The sequence below is a fragment of the Podarcis bocagei genome (assembly GCF_964188305.1).
Source record: "Podarcis bocagei genome assembly, chromosome: 5".
NCBI lineage: Eukaryota > Metazoa > Chordata > Lepidosauria > Squamata > Lacertidae > Podarcis > Podarcis bocagei.
The window spans coordinates 75298753-75320595 of NC_138129.1; the positions used below are offsets into that span (position 1 = coordinate 75298753).

Genomic DNA, 21843 nt, shown 5'->3' on the forward strand with positions numbered 1-21843 from the left:
GTCAAAATATAAATAGACCACAGGGAACCACCCAGCAGTACCCAAATTTTAATGTTATGCTAATGCTACCATGGGCCCAATTCAAATTCAACACTAACCCATGATTTGCTATCACAAGAACGAGCTTCAGTGGTTTAGTTTTACTTTTCTCAAACAATGCTCTAATATAAAGGATGAAGTAGCTCCTGAATGGGCAGAAGGTATGATACTATCAGTCCTATTCAGACACAACAGTAATCTGTGCCTTAGTGTTATGAGAACCAAACTTGGGCTCACAAACAGCTACAAGGAAGAACTTGAAAGCTTTCACTTCCATCTTGAATTAACTGTAGGTTGTCCAAACATGGACAAAATGCCCTTGATCTTATTAAATATGATTGGTTTAAGAAAACCAATTTCAGAGCATGGCCAATGATGTTGATTTGTGATGAAAGTGCACAGAGAGTGAAAAAACCCCTGTATTTTCATAATATAATAGACGAATTACTCACTTTCCTTTAGATCAGTCCCAAGAGACTGCGATCTACTCACAGAATTAAAAACTGGCGGTGAACTACCCCCGTTCAGAGCAAAGTTGTTGAGCTTTTTTTAGGGAGGAGTGATTTTTGGGGAGTTCAAGGCTAAGCTGTTGGCCATTTTTAGGGAGAAAGGGGAACAGACACTCACCAACAGATCGCTGAGGAGACAAACAGCCTCTCTGAGTAAACTCCGTCTTCCATTTGGCAGATGATGCAACAATGGAGGGCGGGGCAAGGGAGCGGGCCCAGATTATAGTTTACCAACACTAGGGAAAGGGACCCAGCGATCGACCACGATCAACCTGTTGGGACATCCTTGCTTTAGATCACTCACTACATATGGCGTCAGGAATCAGTTGAACCAACAGGTTTACAGCACCCCTTTACAAACATTCAATTCATTGTTTTTCCCATCACATAAAAGCTAACTTTTATGTGCACCCACCCCCTCCCCAATTCATCTTTGTGATTTGCTGAGTGTCTGTTCAGCAATACTTACTGATTTGCTTTGGGGGTCATTTTCACCCTAACTGCATCTGCAAATGCTTGTGTCCTCACCTCAGCAGGTGGCCAGGCTTAATGGCAGCTCTCAATCAAGAACCTTTAGATGACCCCTTCCCTCTGTTTACAGTAAGTTTTCCAAAATATGCAGTTGAGAGTTGCATCTGTCATCTTTATAATCAAGCAGCCCAACAGCTCTAAACCCGAGGCATGTCTGTCGCTAATTTTCTTTTCTTTTCAGCACCACATCAACACCTGGTTGGTCTCTTAGGTCACTGTGACTTGTTGATTGTGATGCTGAACAATGTAGTACAACCACTCTGCTGTTTTAAAATTACTGATGTGTATTTGTGGGAGAGGGGTTATCCCTTCTCAAATTGTTTAATTATTAGGTGCCCCACCCTCAAATTGGCCTAAATGTTTTTAGTAAGTAAATAAGAAAACTTAAGAATGGACAGTGGTTGAAAAACTCAGGATAATTGTTGAGATACCAACACCAAATTTACAGGGCTCTGGATGGAAAGTAACAATTGCTAACATTTTAATTGTCCATGGGATTAGCTAAGAGGAAACCAGACTATGGTTGGCACATCAAAAAGGAAGGAAGGAAGGAAGGAAGGAAGGAAGGAAGGAAGGAAGGAAGGCCTAAGACATTCCTTGCAAATCCTGAAGTCTCAACAGCACGCCATTACTCAATGGTGGGTTAAATGCTTTGTATGTAGAAGGTCCCAGGTTGAGACCACAGCATTTTCAAGTAGGACTGGGGAAATACCTGTCTGAAACCCTGGACAGCTACTATGAATCTGTGTAGACAATACCAACCTAAACAGATCAACAGCACGACTTGGTTAAGCAGTTTTGTAAAATCAGATACTTTCTTCAAAACTGTATTTTATGGCTGATTTTAATTGTTGTTCACCACCTTAAGTGGTGCACAGATATCAGAAGGTTGGGATATATATTTATACAAAATAAATGAAAGCAATCTCAGACCACAAACCTAAGCCTGAGATCATCCTTTATTATACTGAAACTAAAGGTGGGGTGAATACCTGTAATGATACGCTTCCAAATATATAATCAAACAGCAACCTAAGTTCGTTTCTCCAATATATTAGACACTGCCTGCTCAAATGCCTACACTGTTTGAAACTGCTTGGAAACTGAAACCACAATGGAGTGGACATCCTCAAATACCTCTCTCTTTCCTCGCAGACCTGGGACTTGAGTTCATCAAATCCTAACTGGACTCTAGAAACACAGCCAACTGGTCTTGGACAAGTTGAGAGAAGACACCTCAGAAATGATAGGGCCTGCCATCAAGAAAAGGGGCAGGTGTCATCTCTGTCAATGACACGAGAATCACAGTAACAATGCATTTCATGTAACTGTTTTGTCTGACCAACTCATGCATATGGTGATTGCACATATGCTGCTTAATACAGCTGGTATGCAAAAAATGTTGCAGCTGTTGTTGTTACAGGTAAATCACTACTCAAGCAGGTAATTCACTAACAAAAGCACAATAATCTTTAAGAAATTTGAGCTCTAAATTATGCTTGCGTGGGTGGGGGGATTTGAGGTTGATAGTAGCTTTGGTGACTAACTATGCAGAGTGTAGTCAGAAGAAAGAGAGTGTCAATAGAAGAATCCTCAAAGGCTGCTTCTAGAAAAGATTCAATTAGTGGGGTAGGAGAGCTAGAAAAAAAATCACATCTAGTAACCAATGCACCCCTTTAGTTTCAGAAAGTACATGGGCAAACGAGGCTTCATTTGGTCAAAATCGAGTATACACTTCCAGAGTTAACACTAAATACATTACTTCTGGTAAATGAACCAACCATAAAAGCTAGAAGGCCGCAAAAATTGTGTCCTAGGCTTTTCAGACTCAGCTACCCATGTACTTATCTGAAATCAAAGGGACGCATTGGTTGCCAGATGTGAAATACATTGACAATATTTTCAGCTCTCCTACCCCACTAAATATGTGATGGCTCACAGCACTCAAGCACATTATCAATAATGGACTAAGGCCACTAGGTTTAAAACTGTTAGTGATTTGGTGCAATTGGATTAAAAGTTCAATTTCAAGTTATCAGGGCACAAAGGATTAAAAAGTTGTAATGTCTTGTTTATATGAGAATACTTCCCATGGTGTTATGGTGTTCATGCAACTACAAGTCAAAAGGTCTCAAATCTATGAAAACATGCCAGTTTCTACTGCAAACTTGAATCAGGAGCAGCTAACATAAGGAGGGCAGAGTTCCAAGTCAGTGATTAATATGCAAGAAAGATTTTGAACATAAAGTAGTATTCGTTTTTAGAAGTAGTTTGGCATGAGAAATATATATAGTTCACTTAAGAATCCCTAGAGCATTTGTCAAATTAATTTTTCTCCTTTGAGCATACATGAAGTATTTCCATGACCTCCAAAAATGAGACTACATACGTCTAATTGCCAGAGATGTTACCCAGAAAACTTCATTTGATGTTGTAGCATTAAGAATAAAACAAAGTTAAGCACTTCTTAACAACAGGTACAAGTACTTTAAAACTCAACATTACCCGAGCCTTTAAAGTTTAACTATAAAAAGATGGGTTCTTCTCTTTGAACTTAAGTAGCATGCATTATGTATGTTCCATTAACAAAACCAACCTATTTGTAAAAGGTAAAAGTGCCTCAAGCTAAATTAACACTATAGAGTTTTCCATTTAGAGTAGTGAAATGTCAAGAACTAAAAAAATTGTTTTCTGAACTAAGAACTTACTTAGTATGCACCTTTGTCACATGACTATATTTAAAATGAATATCTTTTCAGTGGCAAATAACCAGCAGTTTCCTCTAGCTGCGATTCAACACTCATTAAAGCTGCTAACAAGTTTTTGCTTATTACATACTCAATTTTTGTTGCACTTACTATTGCTGAGAGATCCGTTTAGTATAAATTTCAATAATTTAAGGCCACATCCCTAGATGTTTCTGTAACATCCATTCTTTATGTTAATTTTAAAACATCCAAAACGGAAGCGGCATTTTCCGTATCAGCCGCTGTTAAGATCAAAACAAGAGATACAGTGGTGCCTGCAAGACGAAATTAATCCGTTCCGCGAGTCTCTTCGTCTTGCGGTTTTTTCGTCTTGCAAAGAACGGCTATTAGCGGCTTAGCGGCTATTAGCGACTTAGCGGCTATTAGCGGCTTAACGGCTTTAAGAAAAAGGAAACAAACTCGCAAGAACTCGCAAGACGTTTCATCTTGCGAAGCAAGCCCATAGGGAAATTTGTCTTGCGGAACGACTCAAAAAACGGAAAACTCTTTCGTCTTGCGCGTTTTTCGTCTTGCAAGGCATTCGTCTTGCGAGGTACCACTGTACTTATATAGTGCCTATATAGTACTAGTTCACAAAGAATGAAAGAAAAAACAAACATGATCAGTGATAAAAAAACCTCAAATGTAGTAATGTTCCAGAAACTCCAGTAGGGCAATACCTTTATTAGACCAGCCAAATGTGTAAGTAATCTGATCTGCTAAAAAAGAAAGCTGATTGAAAATAGAAGTTTTAGGTTTGTATCCAATGCAACGCTAAGAAAGATTCCTGTCAGTGCAGAGATTTATGCTTCTGCATAACTTCCCTCCCTCCACATTTCACAATGGTTATAGAATAAATAAGAAGTTGAATGAGGTTTCATTCTTGTAAAAGGGTTTTTTTAAAAAACAACAACAACAAACAACACTTTATACATTGTAAGCTTTAGTCTGACTTCTAAGAGGCATAAAAACAACAGTTTTGACATAACAATATAAACTGTTTACTACCTGGTGAGCTACCAAAAGCAACCTAAAACTATTTGTGTAGCAAGGCATCCCCAGAAGCAAGCTATTTTTCAGTTCAGTAAAAGTGCAATTGAGCAAGGATCTTCAGGCTTTTCACCATGGTCCCTATCCAGACCATGCAATCTTCTCTGGAGGCTTTTCCCTGAATGCCTCCACCAACTAAGATGTGGCAAAAGATTATAAGAGCAGGGTTCGAAATTAGCAGGGCGCCAGGCACATTTTGCGCCTAAAGGTTCTCCATTTGCGAGCATCTCCAAAAGTATGGATGCCATTTTTTATGCCTGGCTGACACTCAACAATTAAATGTATGTGCTTTGAAGCCTCAAAGTATATGCTAAGGGTAGACAATATGTTAAGGAGTTTAACAATAAAGAGTAGAGTGTTTTGAAAACTGAAGTATGGTACCGATATTTTTATTGTAAACACCAATTTAAGCATGTGTAAACAATTTCCGTTAAAAATGTGATATTAACAATGTGTCACTTATGTGAATTGCGTATTAGTTCATGCTTATCAAAATAATAAAGAGCACTGCCAACCCCCCACTCCCACAAATGGTGACTACACATTCTGTTTTGGCACCACAATCCAGGTCACAAGAACCATTTGGCTCCTAGCTTTTCTATTCCAGTTCCAACACTGTATAAGACAGAGGCCTTTTCAGTGGTGGCTCATGATAGAATGTTCTCCCATGATACGTCTGTCAGATGCTACTTCCTGGGTATCATTTCAGCAGCAGAAAAGGGTCTTTTTTATTTTCTCTGGCTTTATTAATCCGCTAGTTTTAAGCCGTTTATGCTCTCTGAATAATTTTGTGCTGTGTTTATCCTTTTGCCATTTTTTTTATTGCTGTTCGATTGTAATTTAATTTGATTTTTACTGTAAGATCCCCTGAGAACTTTGTAACAGAGAAGCCTATAAATACAGTAAGTAGATTAGTAAAGGGGGAGAGGAAGAATACAGACAAACCAAGCAATTGCACATGTTGATGGCCTCTGCTGTTCAAATCTGCATCCTGACATCTATCTTCCAGAAGTCTTTGCTTAAATTATTTCAGTCCAGGAATGTATATATTACTGTTTACTAGTGGGTCAAGAGAAAAAAGCCCTCTATATTCAAGACAAAATTAATTCTGAAAAAAGTTTCTGTGGACTGGAGTCCACTTAATCATATTGTGACTGATATTCTAGTACACAAAAGCTTGTCATAATAAAATGTGTTAGCCTTTAGAGGTAGCACACATCTCTTTGTTGCTTTTGCTGCAACAGACTACTAGCACTGATACCCCCTTGAAATTGTATACTCAAATATTTACAGATAAAAATTTATGAAGAAATGTATGAATGGCACTGCTGAGATTCAAATTAATTATTTTTTCTATCAAAAAATATCCTTACATTTTAACCTTATCTTTGCCAGATACTTGTTTCACATGAAAACTGAAATTCACGATAGTGAATTTCTGTAAACAAAGCCAACCTCTGAGTCTACATAGAAAACACTGCTCCACACACAAAAATCCTGATTCAGTGCAGAGCTCTAGTTTTGAAAATGGCACACAAAAAACAGACTACTAAAATGAAATCCCATTTTTATCTATTGATAGACTTAAAATTCAACCTTGTTTTTGGAAGTAAACTCAACTGAGCTTCAGACTCATTCTTGGGTGCGTATACAAAGCAAATGTACGTATACATTCTGTTTTTATTGGCCATATCCAAAAATCTAAAAACATTTGTTCTCTCCATACTAAAATGTCTGGATAGTGACAAACTGTAATTATTGATGAAGTGCTACTTATTCTAGAAGACGTCCAGTTTTTCAACCTCTTTCTCCTGTCAGTGGATCCAAACTTAGAGTTGGCATATTTTGAAGTGCAAAAAAGAGGACACATTTGGCGACTTCTACTTTTAACTGTGGACCACTATGACGCTTCTACCCTTGAAAAAGAGGACATATGGCAAACCCTAACCAGCAGGAGTGATAGGCAGTAGCAGAGTTGATTGGCTAGGCTGCCATTTTAGATTTCCACATAGTCCCAGACTGATGCTACATAGAGGTGCTGTGAGAAATTTTACTAGTAGGTTGACCCAGCCACCAAGTTCTTCTCAGTCAGAGGGCAGAGCATGCAGAATTATAAAACCCTGCCGGCATGCTGCAACCGTGACAGCTGCCCAAAGATGCTAAATGTTGGTGCTAATCAGCAACAGGCAAGGGGAAAATGTGAAGTATCTTTGTGATCCCTCAACAGACAAGTAGGTGGGGGTTATTTTGGTGGTGGTAGGGAATGCTTATAACTTTTATGGACTTATCAGTTCTACTACCGCCATGTCCAAATTAAATGTTTCTTGTGAAACAGCCACTGCAAAGAATAGGGAAAAGGAACATGAGAACTGCTTTCAGTTAGTGCTGTACTACAATACTGATCACAAACTGGCTTCCAAAGGAGGGAGGGGTACTGAAAACTTACTGCAGATGTGATTTTGCCTGTTACCACTAGGAAAGCAGCCCTTCCTGCAGATGCAAACAACCCAAACTTCCTGCATATGCAAATAACGATTTCTCTCTAAACGTTTAATCAGAAATGGAAAATCAGAAAAAGAGGTATGAATGTTCTGGTAGGTTACTTTTAAGCCTCATTTGCCAGACATACCCAGACAAGAGACTACGTGCTTCCCAATTTTATTTGATTCATTTATTTTTTAAAAGTTATATACTACTTGATTGTTATATTTCTTTAAAAAACACACCTCTAAGCAATTTACAAAAACTTGTCCATCTAATGATAGTAAAGCACTAGCAGAAATGACCGTGCTGATTATTAAGTCTTTGTGGAACATGAACCAGTTCCTTATCATGACAGTTCTGGGCAGCAGGGGTGCGGGGTGCTGTTTCTTCAGATAGTTCTATTATTCAGATACCACACCTGGGAAGCATACGAGGTGGACTACCAAGTCAGATAAGCCACAAATTCCATTATAGCTAGAACTGGGGTTTGTGTATGTGTGTGGCCATGATGCTACATGTTCAAGGCTATCTCTGAATTCACAGAATTCTGCACTTTTAACATATACACTGGTTTTATTTTAACCTACATCTAACTCCCCCTTGCACAAATCACTACTCAGTTCCAGAATTAAAATGTTAATGAAGACTTGTGTCTTGAAGCAAGGCACTGCCACCAAGTGGTAGTCACATTTTGTATCCAACATTCAGTTCAAACCACCTCACAAAGTGGAATTCACCTTCTGCAAATTAAGTCTGAAAATGTTTCATCATCAGCCTTAACAATCTGACATCAAACAGCCGTACATGTCAGATAGACACACTAAGTTAAAACATTCATTTAGAAGGCCTCTAAGGGGAAAGCCAATAGTTAAATAGATGCAAATAGATGACATTTCAGTAGTTGTTGCCAAAAAAATCTTATCAGGCTCATTCACTCCAAAATTTTTTTTTTAAATGCCAACATTAATTTACATATTATTGTGGCTAAATAGCTTTTAGGGATTTTTCATAAGAAAGTATCAATGAATGCTAGAAGGCCCAACTAAAATGTTCATAACATGACTGATCTCTAAATGTGTCAGTAATTCATTGGAATAGATGTTAACTGTATCTAAAACAAGAAGCAGGGTATCAGTCTTTTAGCATACAAAAAGGTATACCAAAATTTGGGTAGGTTTATATTTCAGTCAGTTGCTTTTGATAGTATCTCATTGCTGAAATGATTCCTGTTCCATATCACATTCAGTAGCTAAATGATGCAAGTTTTACTAGCCAACCAAAATTTCCACTTGAACACAGAATAATCAGATGAATGTACAGTCGTACCTCGAAAGTTGAACGGAATCCGTACGACTTCCAAAACATTCAGAAACCAAAGCGTGGCTTCTGATTGGCTGCAGCAAGATCCTGCAGCCAATCAGAAGCCGTGGAAGCCCCATCAGATGTTCAGCTTTCAAAAATAGTTCACAAACTGGAACAGTCACTTCCAGGTTTGCAGCATTTGGCGGGAGCCAAAACATTCGAGAACTAAGCTGTTTGAAAACCAAGGTACAACTGTATTTTCTACTCTTAACCTAACAGACAATCTTACTTCTAGTAACTGTTTCCCTCATCCAACATATTCTATAACTGCCAATTCTGTTCACCTCCTCTAGCTCAAGGGGCAAATATGGATGACTGGATCAGTCTATTTCCAGTCTCTGTCAATTTTGCATATGCTCAATCGTAAATCTGTTCAGTACCTTTTCTGCATTTAGCTGCAATGATATTTTGAAGTCCACATGAACATTCATATTTAAATATCTATCATCTCAATATATCAATTTCTAGACATATCTTACTCCAAAATAGTTGCTTTATGCATTTTTGAACTTTTTTGAGCTGAGTGTAGTTGTACCTCAAAATTCTGAAGGAAAACTGCATTCCAATCCATGTTTGAGAAATGCAAATTAGATCAGTTTGCTTAAACATCCAAAGTGAAAAAGATGACATACCTCATCCCTAGCGTAAGCTAAATTTTCTGTTTACATACATGTTAATCCTGTTCTTTTACTACACTGCTAACTACTTAGAATCGTTGACAATTTGGTTCAGAAAAAAACACAAAGGGAACGTTATGTCACTATTTCTCAAACTCCAGCTGTTGTTGGACTACAACTTCCATCATCCCTAGGGATGATAAGAGTTGTAGTCCAACAACTGCTGGGGACCAAATTTTGAGACACACTGCATTATGACATGCTCTGTACTATCACCATTCAACTATAGCACTGTCTAATAGGCTAATTTGGTACTAAGTGTATAGTAAACCAAAATGTGAGAACATAAGTTGAGTCCATCTTCAAATATCTTCAAAGCCATCTTCAAATATCGGAAGGGCTGTCACATGGACAATGGAGCAAGCTTGCTTTCCCCCTTTCTGGAAGGTAGGACTCAAACCAAAGGCTTCAAGTTGCAGGAAAGGAGATTCTAGGTAAACATAAGGAAACTTTCTGACATTAAGAGCTGTTTGACAGAGGAACAGTCTCCCTCGGGAGGTGGTGGACTCTCCTTCCTTGGAGTTTTTAAAGCAGAGGTTGGATGGCCATCTAGCATGGATGCTTTGGTAGAGATTCCTGCATTGCAGGGGGTTGGACTAGATGACCCTTGGGATCCCTTCCAACTCTACAATTCTACTATTCTATCCAAATAACTACTTTAAGCAGGTCAAACAGTTTGGGCACATCCAGAATTATATTTGACCTCTCTCTTTTTTAGTAGCAGACTCCTCAACCATATCAAACAGCTTTCGAGAGTCCCTTCAGCTTCATGTAATTTACCCAGTGCTGTGAAAAGGGTGACTGATCTTTGAGGAAAAATAACCCCCAAGTTTGCTGAGACATGCAGAACTAATTGTGTGGATCTTCGGATCCAAGTCATTGTGTTCAGAAGCTGGAAGTCAGCTGACAGAACAAAATATTCTCTTGAAATTACCCTATATTTCATTCATGTGTAGTTCCTGCATTAACTATACTGAAATGGTTACTGCATAACTTCAGCACTTGCCAATAAAGTATACTGTTTGTTAAGCACCACATACATTAACTGGCTTTTCAGTTCTCAGATATGAGCAGGGCTTGCGATGAACTAATTTAGATTAACTAATTCACTGAATTCAAAAATCTAATATTTACACCTGAAAGTAGTTCCTATAATTTCCAGGTGAATTAAGTTCCTTTTGCAGTGGAAGTTTGGGCAATTTTAAATTAATTCTGATTTCAATTAAATAATATTTATATGTAGGGCTCTCGTCCAACTCAATGCTGCTTTTGCTTGTGGCCGCTGCATTTTACATTTTTTCCTATCTGTAAAGTGAATCTGCTTTTTAAACTTAAATGTCATAATTGTTGGGGGAAATAAATAAAACAATTGTTTACAGTATACTCTGTGTTTTGATATTACCTTAGTCTTCTTAAAAGTATTTTTTATATATTTAGTATATTTAGCAAAGTGGCTCATAAAATTTACCAGACTTCCAAGCTTCCTTTGGAAAGATTTGTTTCCATTTTTTAAAAGGAATATTTTCCCCACTGCAGATGCTTCAAAGGAGCTCCCCTCCAACAATCAACTGCACATCAGTTAAAGAGATTTAGCCTCTTCAAAGATACACTTCCAGCACCAATCCCGATTGAAGACATGCTTTCAGCACCAAAGGAAGTTGCTCTAGATGACAATCAGTTGACTGATTAGTTTAGTTTTAAATATTAAATGGTTTCAAATATTAAACAATATCTATAAAGATTTTCCAAAATCATCTCTTTTTTCCACATATCAACTGAATAAAGTTCCCTTTGCTTTTGGAGCAAGATCAACATTTACCTTCTGTCTATGTATTTTTCCAACATGTAAGATACCGTTGGTAGATCATGTTATTACAACTCTCTTAAATTTAAATAAACCTGAAAACTACACTCTTTTGGAAAATACGTATGTTCATAGCTTTTCTTGAATAGATTTCTATTTCATTTCATTTTAAATATTTCATCATCTCTGCATTTCATTCACATCAAAATGTGTATCTGAGAGGCTCTTGTTATGATTTGAATTCATTTAGCTTTCAAATTTGGATTTGGTGTGTAAAACAGTTTTGCTGCAAAATCTTTAAAAGTGATCTGAAAATTACCATATATACTCATGTTTAAGTCGACTTTTTCAGCACATTTTTAATGCTGAAAAAGCCCCCCTCAGCTTACACTCGAGTGAGGGTCCCACTTACTGTTTGCTGCCGCCGCCACTGCTCTACCATGCGCGGCTCCTGTGCCTGCCCTTACGAGCGACAGAGGCTGTTGTCAGTGGAGGAGGAGGAACGAGCAGCCTGAAAGCAGCCCTTCTGGGCTGCTCCTTCCTCCTCCTCCGCCTTTGCCGCTGTCAGCATTTCCCACCCTAGGCTTATACTCGAGTAAATAAGTTTTCCCAGGTTTTGGTGGTAAAATTAGGTGCCTCATCTTATATTCTGGTCGGCTTATACTTGAGTATATAGGGTATTGATAAAAGGGTTTTCCCCTACATTTCTAGAAAGGCAAACATATTTATGGAGAGTCCTGTTGCTGTGTAGTTCTGCAAGTTACTGCAGCAGTTTGCCATGGATATGTTTATGGTGAGGCTGGGCAACTAACTATACAACTAGATACTCTGGCTTCCCCAATGAGCTCAATGAGGACCCAAGGGACGTTGCACTTTAGTTAATGTCAGCAACAAAATAGTAGCAGTTACAGCAGTAGTAATATACTGTTATAAATGCCCTCAAAGAATTCCAGCGATATTTGGTGTTAACAGGATAATGAACTGGATGGATCTTTGTTCTGACTGCTAAGGTTTTATGATGCTTCTTGAGACAAATTTCTTACAAATTAAATTAGCAACATTTCAGAAATAAACACCCTAGAAAGTGAGTTAATGGTTTTAACACCCACCTAAAATTGTTTCTGAAAAAGAGCAGCAGTGTGAATTTGATATAACAAAGCATTCTAAACTAAAAAAAAAACAGAAATGTGTAACCTAAGGCAGGCCTTCTCAACTTGCAACTTGTTCTTAGACCTTATGCAAAGGTTTCAAGGAAGAAAGGGTGGTAACTATATAAACATATAAATGTTGCCACGTAGAATGGAAAGCAACAAGTATTTGTGACTATTTTCCAGCCCCATAATATATAGAACAGTAGCAGTAATGCTGAAGGCGATCATGCAGTAGCAGGCGATATCAAGCTGTATTGTGACATCTACTAATCATCTTTCTCTCTCTCAACCACATCCCATTAAGTTAAAAGTCACCAGTTGTTCCATTAAAAAACCAAGTACATTTATGCAATACAGAGCTTTTCCAACTTTTCAAGTTGGTTACATACTGTGTAATTCAGTTTGACTAGCAAGCTGGAGGTTAAACTAACCCTTTCCAGCCCCGGGAAGAGCGTGGGGAGCATTTGTGTGACACACCTACACAGTGCAGCTTACACACTAATGTGTCGTGGCACGGTTTTGAAAGCTCTGATGTAACATAACTCTTCATGTAATCACTTACAATTTGTGTACACACATCCCTTTCGGATGGAGGTCTGCTTGCATATTAATTCTGTTATCAAGATTTAATTGAAGTTTGCCGATGTTCACAAATATCGGAACTGTTATTTCCCAAGCATTGAGATAATCAACCAAAATGGATCTTGCAAGACCTCATGATTATGGAGACTCATGCTCCAACACTGGACGAACAAATCTTCACCAATAGTTCTTCTCAACAGGAAAGTTTACTGCCCTAGCCACATCTCAACATGCAGTTTAAGCCATGCATAGTGTTAGATGCATGTTAGAAAAGGGGGAAATAAACATAACTGGAGCACATTCTATATGGAAAAACAATGCTTTGTTTTGGATGGGGAAAAAGGAACAAGGAGTGTGTTACATACAATGGAAGGAAAAGAAAGGAATGTATCCTTCTCCACCAACACATCCCTTAGAATATCATTCTATGAAATAGTTGCCATGAAAGCAAGAATTACTTGATTACTTTTAATTACTGTATTTGTTTACTTAACATACAGAATTGCCCACCACAATAGCCCTATTTGCATATTACTTGCAAATAGGAAAATTACGGTTTCAAGCTCCACTCTATGCCATGCCCTCAAAGACCACATGTTAAGAATGGTTGTACACAGTGGAAACTCTATGCACAAGCAGCATCTCACAGACAGAGGCTTGATGCATTCTGGACACCAGTGTTCCCAACCCCACGGATTTCCTATGTGTGAGAAGCTGCTGAAGCGTAGGGGGTTTCCTTGCAGACAGCTATGCGCAACACAATCAGAGGACAGAGCTGGCAAGGCAAACTGAGTAGCTGCACTCCACCCTGAAACTGTGAAAGCCCAACACATTAATAATGTGTGAAAAGGACTAATGTGGAGATAACCATTAGCGTATAGGGCTTTACCCCTGGCCAAGAGACGGGGCTATATACATCCCAATAGCACTGGAAATGACATAAAACTTTTGTGTCTGTTCTCCACAACTCCATATTCCACGTAGCCCTCAACTATGTCAACCTGGGAATTACCATGTGGTGTTTCGGGGGGGGGGGGGGAGTCTCCATACTTCAGTGAAATACTGAAGCTTTTACTTTTGTGATTTTTGAGGTCAATTTTACCCCTGTGTACACCATGCACATCAGGTGCTGGGTCAAAGTGATGCTGTGAAATGTATTTAAAGTTTTTATTTACTAGTAATCCATACCTCACGGGTTTATAAAACCTGTTACAAACCCTTTTCCAGTTACAACCTTCCTTCTGACCCAGCAATACTGGGGTTTATTTCATCATGACTTTCATTTTGTGCAAAACATGCTGATCCGGGTTTTGGAATCCTTAAGAATGTAACTGTATCTGCAAAATGTGTTTTTGGACAACCAGCACACTCACCTCAACTGAAAGCCAGACCTAATGGCAACTTCTAATACAGTAAAGGATCTTTCTCTGTTCCACGCACAGAAAGATCATTGCAAAATGTGTTGTTGAGGGTTGACCTCAACACTTCTGGGCCAAATGTCACTGGCATCCTTCAAAGGAAACAATAGAGAAAGTCCTCAAATTTTATTAGAATTTTCAATGCCGAACTGCCAATGCAGGAGACAAGTATGCCTGTGTGCACAAGCTGTGCACTCTCCCACAATGCTTTGCGAGTTACCGTTTATGAACAGATTTGTTCCATTTGAATGAAAATGATGGTGTACATACCATCCAAACCCACAAAGTACGTCATACATGTGTTGTGATTGTATCTTGAACATAACTGGTAGACATAAATGTGGTGAAGACAAGTGCCCCATAAGCTCAAAAACAAGGCCATACACAGGCTAAGAAACTAAGAGCAGATTTATTATTTTCTGAATAGAATATAGCAACTGATAACATCACCAGTATGCCAGAGGCTTAGCAAAGAAAAACGTAACTCAGCTTAGCACATCAAAAAAACAGAAATATCCCCAAAGTTCCTTGCCCTCAAATCCTAGTGCCAACTACAACATTTTTGAAGTTCAAAAAGATTTGACCCTTTTAAGCAATATAGCAAATAAATGAAGGGTAGTGTATACAAGCAATCTCAGATTAACTTTTCTGTAAACCACTTTGATAGTGTTCTTTTTATCAAGTGGTGTATAAATTTTATGAAATAAATAAATCAGAATTGCCTACTCCTTTATTACAATGAAACTAATGGTGATACGGACTCATGCATCCAAATGGTCTCCACAAACAATCCTAAACTCATGATCAAGCAGCAGCTAATATTGTTTTAATATTCACTTATTTTATTTACTCAACTTTTAAACAACCCTTCCTCAAATAGTGACCCAGTACCATATATAAAAACATGATTATAATCTGAAGAAAACACAAATTATGAAATTATGAAAACAAACTGTAAAACAGCACCAAAAGCTTTCGAATGATAAAAATCATTACACACTATAAATACAGCAGCAGCAACACTTGAACAATGGTAGACAAGGCCTGCTTTCATGCCTATTGAAGCCAGACAACACAGAATGTGAAGATCTCAAAAGAAGTCTCTTTCCAGTAGATCAAAACCAGATTGAGTAACACACATAGCTTTCTTAGGATGTCAAGAGAGATAGCCTCAGAACTGGTAAAGTTTGCTGCCGCCGATATAAAGGACAGGGGCAGATGATGTCTCTTCAGATGGTGCAATGAGAAGATCACAGCAATAATGCATTTCATTTAACAATTCTGTCTACCCAGCTCAAACAGTCATGTTGATTAGAAAATGTTCAGGTCATGTCCAATAAGTTTGCAAAGTATGCTAGATTTGCTGTTGTCACTAGAAGTTCACACTCAAGATTACTGCACTGTTATACAGTGGTACCTCGCAAGACGAATGCCTCGCAAGACGGAAAACTCGCAAAACGAAAGGGTTTTTGGTTTTTTGAGTTGCTTCGCAAGACGATTTTCCCTATGGGCTTGCTTCGCAAGACGGAAACGTCTTGCAAGTTTGTTTCCTTTTTCTTAAAACCGTTAATACAGTTGCGACTTGACTTCGAGGAGCAACTCATAGCACGCGGTGTGGTAGCCTTTTTTGAGGTTTTTGAAGACTTTTGTGATTTTTGAAGCTTTCCCAAAACTTTTCCGACACCGTGCTTCGCAAGACGAAAAAAACCGCAAGACGAAAAAACTCGCGGAACGAATTAATTTCGTCTTGCAAGGCACCACTGTACTTTTGCAGCTGCTATAACTATCTTATATGCATGGTTTATGGCACAATATGTTACATTTTAAAAACTGAGATTACTAAGACACCTCCATAGTTTGTGTAGGTTTTTGTACTTTACTCTGAGCCTTGTTGACCACAGTACTTATTAGTAACTAGACTGTTTTATTGGACAAGGGAAGGTCTCAATAAAGGGATAAAAAAAAAAAATGCAAATGGCTTAATAACTTCCATCAATTATTTTATTTGGATGGCCCTCCTGGGTACCTTTCACTACAATACCAAATTGGTACGATCAGTTTTCTATCAACAGTTGGTAAAACAAGGGATTAGAGAAAGTCCTGGATGGCATCAATAACTATTGGCTTTTATAACTAAGGTGAGGGGTATGTTCAAAAGTAGACTACTTCAGCAATTCCAGGTTAAAAGGATTTATGGGTCCACTGATGGGTCAGTGCCCAAACAAAGCACAGAGAATATGTAACTAAATGCTATCTAGTAGAGGACATTCTGCTGAATGCATGGGTGTCAGGCCAAATATTATTTTGGGGCACACACCCCAGTTATTTATTCTTTTCTACACATTTTAAGTACTGCTGGCTTTTAATGTTATTATTTTGTTTTAACACAAACTATTGTTGGAACACCTCAGAACTTATAGCTTGACGTAAGTTTTATGGAAGCAGGTGTCATGGTTAATGAGCTGCAGAAGGATTTGCACTTGCCATCCAAATGCAAATTGCCATCTTGCTGTGAGTCCTGGAATACCTGCTCCTTGCCCGGGGGTGGGGGCAGCTACAAAATGTTGAAGTGGCTGAACAGGGGGTTTTGTTGCAGGGTTTTATTGCTATTTTTATTGCCCTCTTTAAAATGTTTTAAATTGTTTTTAACTGCTTTTAACTTGTAAGTTGTTACATTTGAGGGTTTGCTGTTTTTTAAAGTAAGGGAACATAAGATCTGCATGGAAGGAGAGGAGCTAGAAAGAGCAGGAGCAACCCCAATCACAGTGGTTCTGGGGGGAAGGTATGGTGTGGAGGGCGGGGATGGTTGGGTAGGGGGCACATAGCACAGGCAGTTAGTGACTGTGCTGTGCGACAGTCCCTTCTCCAACATGGGGAATTGTGGTTGTCCTATCAGCCAGCTATTGGATCAGCCACTGGGCTGTTGTTGCTGAATGACAGGTCAGCTCAGATTTGGTCTGTATCACAGAGACCTGGGTGGGTGGAACAAGTCTCACTCAGCTGTGCCCACCTGGGTACTCGATGCAGCATCAAGGTAGGCTTGAAGGTTGGGGAGAGGGAGTTCTTGTGGTCTATAGAAATTCTCTCTCTTTCTCTTTCCAGGCCCACTGTCCAGTTGGGTAGAGGAGGGGAGGCAATCTTGAGTGTGTGTTCCTGGCATTGGGCAACTGGAACAGATTAGGGATTCTGCTGGTTTACAACCCACCCTGCTGTTAACAATCTCCCTGCCTGAGATGACAGATCCAGTCTCAGAGGTAGTGCTGAGGACTCCCAGACTGCCGGTTTTGGGGGATTCAACATTCATGCTGAGGCAACTGGCTCTGGGGTGGCTCCATGGCTGCCATGACGACCATGGGGCTATCTCAACATGTCACCGGCCCAAAGGATGTAGCAAGCCACACTTGGGACGTTTTCTCAACCAGGCAGGAAAGGGGTTCAACCATCTGAAAGTGGGGGATATTGACATCAGTCCCTCGGGATGGTCAGATCACTTCTTGCAAGATTTAGGCTTTCAGCACCCTTTCTCCTCTGCAACAGGCCAATTAGGATATTCCACTCTCAGAGGCTGATGGAGCCAATGGGTTTCCAGACATCTTTGTAGGGTTTACCTGCTGATATGCCTGGCACTCCTGTCAAAGCCCTGGCCAACCTCTGGAACATCCAAATTGCTCAGGATGCTGACACAATGGCCTTTGAGCGCCCTTTCCCACTTCACAGAGCCCACTTGGCTTCCTGGTAACAGTCCACAGCTTAGGGCAAGGAAACAAGCTGGGAGACAGCTTAAACACAAGTGCAGGTAAACTCCAGTCAAATGCAACTGAACACTGGAGAGGGCTCATTATAGAGTCCACTTTAGAAGGCATACTGTGCTGCCTCCATAGCATCCTCTTTGTGCCTTCTGGCACAGCTTTTCCAGGTAGCGCGGGCCGCTTACAGACTGGTCTGAAGGAGGTGGCAGAATTGAAGGTAGCATTGTGACTTGTTTGCAAAGCACTGTGAGAATTAAATTGCTTGCATCCAGTGGGATTGTAAATCTGCTGTGACAGCAGATTAGTCTCAAGGGGTATCTGAACACCGTCTAGTCCTGTTGTGTTGTTTCAAGTTTCAGTTAGCAAGGCTCAAGGATGTGGACAAGGTGCTTGAATCAGTCAGGGTGACCGCTTGCGCTCTGAATCCCTGCCCCCCATGACTGATAAGATCTAACAGCTGGCTGGGCCAGAGAGGTGATTAATGCCTCCTTGCAAGAGGAGGTGGTACCTGCCTGCTTGAAGGAGGCAGTGGTAAAACTACTGCTCAAGAAACCCTCACTGGATTTGGAAAATCTAAGAAACTAGTGGCCAGTGGCCAATTTCCCTTTCTTGGGCAAGGTTCTTGAGCAGGTGGTCGCAGAAAATACCCAGGCACCCTTGGGAGGAAAGTGATTTTTTAGATCCATTTCAATCAGGGTTTAGGCACTGTTTTGGCACAGAAACTGTTTGGGTTGCCCTGTATCTTCCTAAAGGGCAGTATACAAATAAATAATCACATAATGAAAACTAATAGCTTTCTTGCAGAGATGATTATATGCAAGAACATTTGCTTTAATGAAAACTTCATGCATTTTGATTTCTTCACTATGGTTTATTTATGAAAAAGGGGGAATCTGTAAACCTGAAATATAACATCATACGAGAGAAAAGAAATTAGTTATGATTCTGAATATTCATTAGTTATTATTCCAACTGAGATACAAACCTGTAGAAGTTTTTACTGCTTACCTGTTTGCCTTCTCCCTCTTCAAGCTGCAAGTTTGCATCCAATACCAAGACAAACCTACAATAAGTAAATAAAATACTATGATAAAGTTGTCTGAAAGCAAATTTATTATACCCCTGATAGGCACCCAAGCTGTACAAATGGATATGCAATCATTCAATCTCACCAACAATGAAACACCACATAAGTTATTTTCTTAATATTTATACCTAAACATTTATCCCATTATTGAAACCTCTATATACACGTTTTTCCTCCAACTCTCCAATGACTACATTTTAAAGAAGAATATGGTGATTAATGCTCAAGTATCCTGAGTACCCATCAGTCTTCAGCCCTGCTGAAGTACATACACGTTTCTTTACAAACAGAAGTACTTTTTTTCAGAGTTTTTCTGAAATAGAAACCTGCTTTTTAGGCAGTACTTAATCAAATGCTAGGATGAAAAAAACAAAATGTTCCAGAATGCAACAAAGGAATCAAGATACCAGTGGCAACAACAGAATTAAAATCCTTTCAAAGCTTTATTCAGTGAATCAGCAATAATCCTGCTTTGACACAGAACATGGAGGATTGAGAATGAAGCTACAGACCAGGGACAGCTACTGTGGTATACTGCATATGTTTTGAACTACAACTCCCATCAGCCCCTCCAGCAAGTCCCATGATCAAACTGGCTACTCCCGATATACATGGAGAATAAAGAGTATGCAATACAGTTGTACCTTGGTTCTCGTACGTTTTGGCTCCCGAATGCCGAAAACCCAGAAGTGTTCCAGTTTTCCAACATTTTTTGGAAGCTGAATGTCCAACGCGGCTTCCGCCTGAGTGCAGGAAGTTCCCGCAGCCAACTGAACGCTGCACCTTGGTTTTTGAATTGTTCCAGGAGTCGAACAGACTCTCGGAACGGATTAAGCTCGAGAACCAAGGTTCCACTGTATATTATTCTCTCATCTTACTGTGCCTATTAAGGCAACACTATTTCCCGTTGGCTATGACTTAAAGGGATCTATCAGAGTATGATTTAGGTAACTTAGCCATAGACATTGGCCATGTTTGGCGGCAATGCTAAATCATGGTTTTATGTAGCAGCTGGTTAGACTTAAAATGTTATATATTTTACATACATTTTCCTCAAGACTAAACATAAAACGTATGTAATTCTTTTGGCCCCAGTTTCCGTCCACCATCAGAATGCTACCCACAGAAGACTGGCCAGGTTTGAATCCAGTCCTCCATCTGAAAGTTATCTTTACCTGCCCCCAGTTTTGTTCTACATAAATTAACCTACCATCAATGTCAATTTACCATCTCCCTCCTCTCCTCTCCTCCCCTCCATGGTCTAGAAGCAGAATTCAAAACTTTTACCACTTCTCCTTAAGTGTGGCTTCTTCATTGGCAAAACCAAGGACCATGGTTTAACGCTAACTGGTTCTAGAAAAAGCTAACTTCAAACCACGGAGTAGAGATCACACAAGTCTGGAAGGTTTATTCATGTAGCACTAAACCAAGGCTTAGCATTATATTCAAAGATGGCTACTGTCTATCGTAATAGTTACCTAAACCATGCTGTAATTGACTCTTCCAAAACAAACCATATGTAGTGTTAAATCACTACCCCCAATTTGGACAACATGGGAAGATTCTTATACTGCAAGGCAAAAGCTTACAAACTCTTGGCTAAGTGGGATGAGAATGCCAGAGCCCAGGAAACAGCTAATTTCTTCACAAAATATGAAACTATGGTTTAGTGTTATGCCAAATGTGGCCACTGTTGATCTGCACAAAGTCAGCTTACCTAAGCAGATGCATCTATATGTTTGTGCTTAAAACTCTTAAGTGGCACATTTTCTTGGCATCTCCCTTCTTAAAACATGCTTCTTTTGCATCAATAATGAAAAACTTAATTTGCAAACAGAGATATCCAGTTTCTTCCATAGTTGAATTTAAAATAGAATGGATTTTTAAAGAGGTAGGGAGTTTGAATTGGAAAATTCATAATTCTAACATGTTCATCATGTGACTTATAAAATTAGCATGAGGTAATTCTTAAGTTTTTGAATCAACATATTTTATCAGGCACATTATTATACTTAAAAGTGGTTTAGATGTTAAAGAAACTCAAAACCTTACAAGGAAATAATAACTTGAAAAAATTTATAAAGATGATAGTTTGCACTTCCCTTACATTGTATAAGAGGGGGAGGGATGAAGGCAGGGAAAACTACTAACACAACAATTTTAGCACACCAAAATAATTGTGCATGATGTATCATGGTTGTCCACAATTCTACTTCAGAGTTATAATCCAACTTGGACACCTCCAGTTTCACAGTCGCTACCTGCAGAATTACGTGCATGGCCACATAGCAGTTTCTGGACCAGACATCTAAGTGGAAGGCTGACTTAACAGTGGAGGAATGAAATATTAAGCAGAGCTAAAGGGAATGACTGGCAGGGAGTGGCAGGCAGGAATTGACAGTTAATTAGTGCTGGCTAGCACAAGGGCTAATTAAGGGAGAGTTGGGGTAACTGGGATAGATATAAAATATCTGCTAGCGTGTTTAGTCGGTGTTTAGTCAGCTGCTAGCGTGTTTAGTCAGTTAAATCAGAAAACTAGAGCTATAAGAATGCTGCATTTAATGACTGCTTATTGCATTCACTAACTGAATAAATGTTTGTTTCCTGATCTGTGCTCTAATCCGGGTGGATTCTAAACCAAAATATGTTTCAA

General features: G+C 39.2%; 1 protein-coding gene and 1 long non-coding RNA gene across 10 annotated transcripts in view; one reads left to right on the forward strand and one right to left on the reverse strand.

Moving 5' to 3' along the window:
* Nucleotides 1-21843, reverse strand: part of ZNF644 (zinc finger protein 644) — a 65416-nt gene that overhangs the window by 31390 nt on the left and 12183 nt on the right. For 8 of the 9 annotated variants that reach the window (XR_014008108.1, XR_014008109.1, XM_081193956.1 and 5 more), the window contains exon 3: nucleotides 19113-19166. The gene's annotated coding sequence lies outside the window, so the exon portion shown is untranslated. Of the gene's footprint in view, nucleotides 1-1017; nucleotides 1147-19112; nucleotides 19167-21843 lie in introns of those variants that run through there. The other variant, XM_081193958.1, reaches the window with a different exon arrangement.
* Nucleotides 827-11096, forward strand: LOC308586947. The gene is made up of 3 exons (XR_014008161.1): nucleotides 827-886; nucleotides 2235-2502; nucleotides 10936-11096. It is a non-coding gene; the product is annotated as an uncharacterized lncRNA (long non-coding RNA).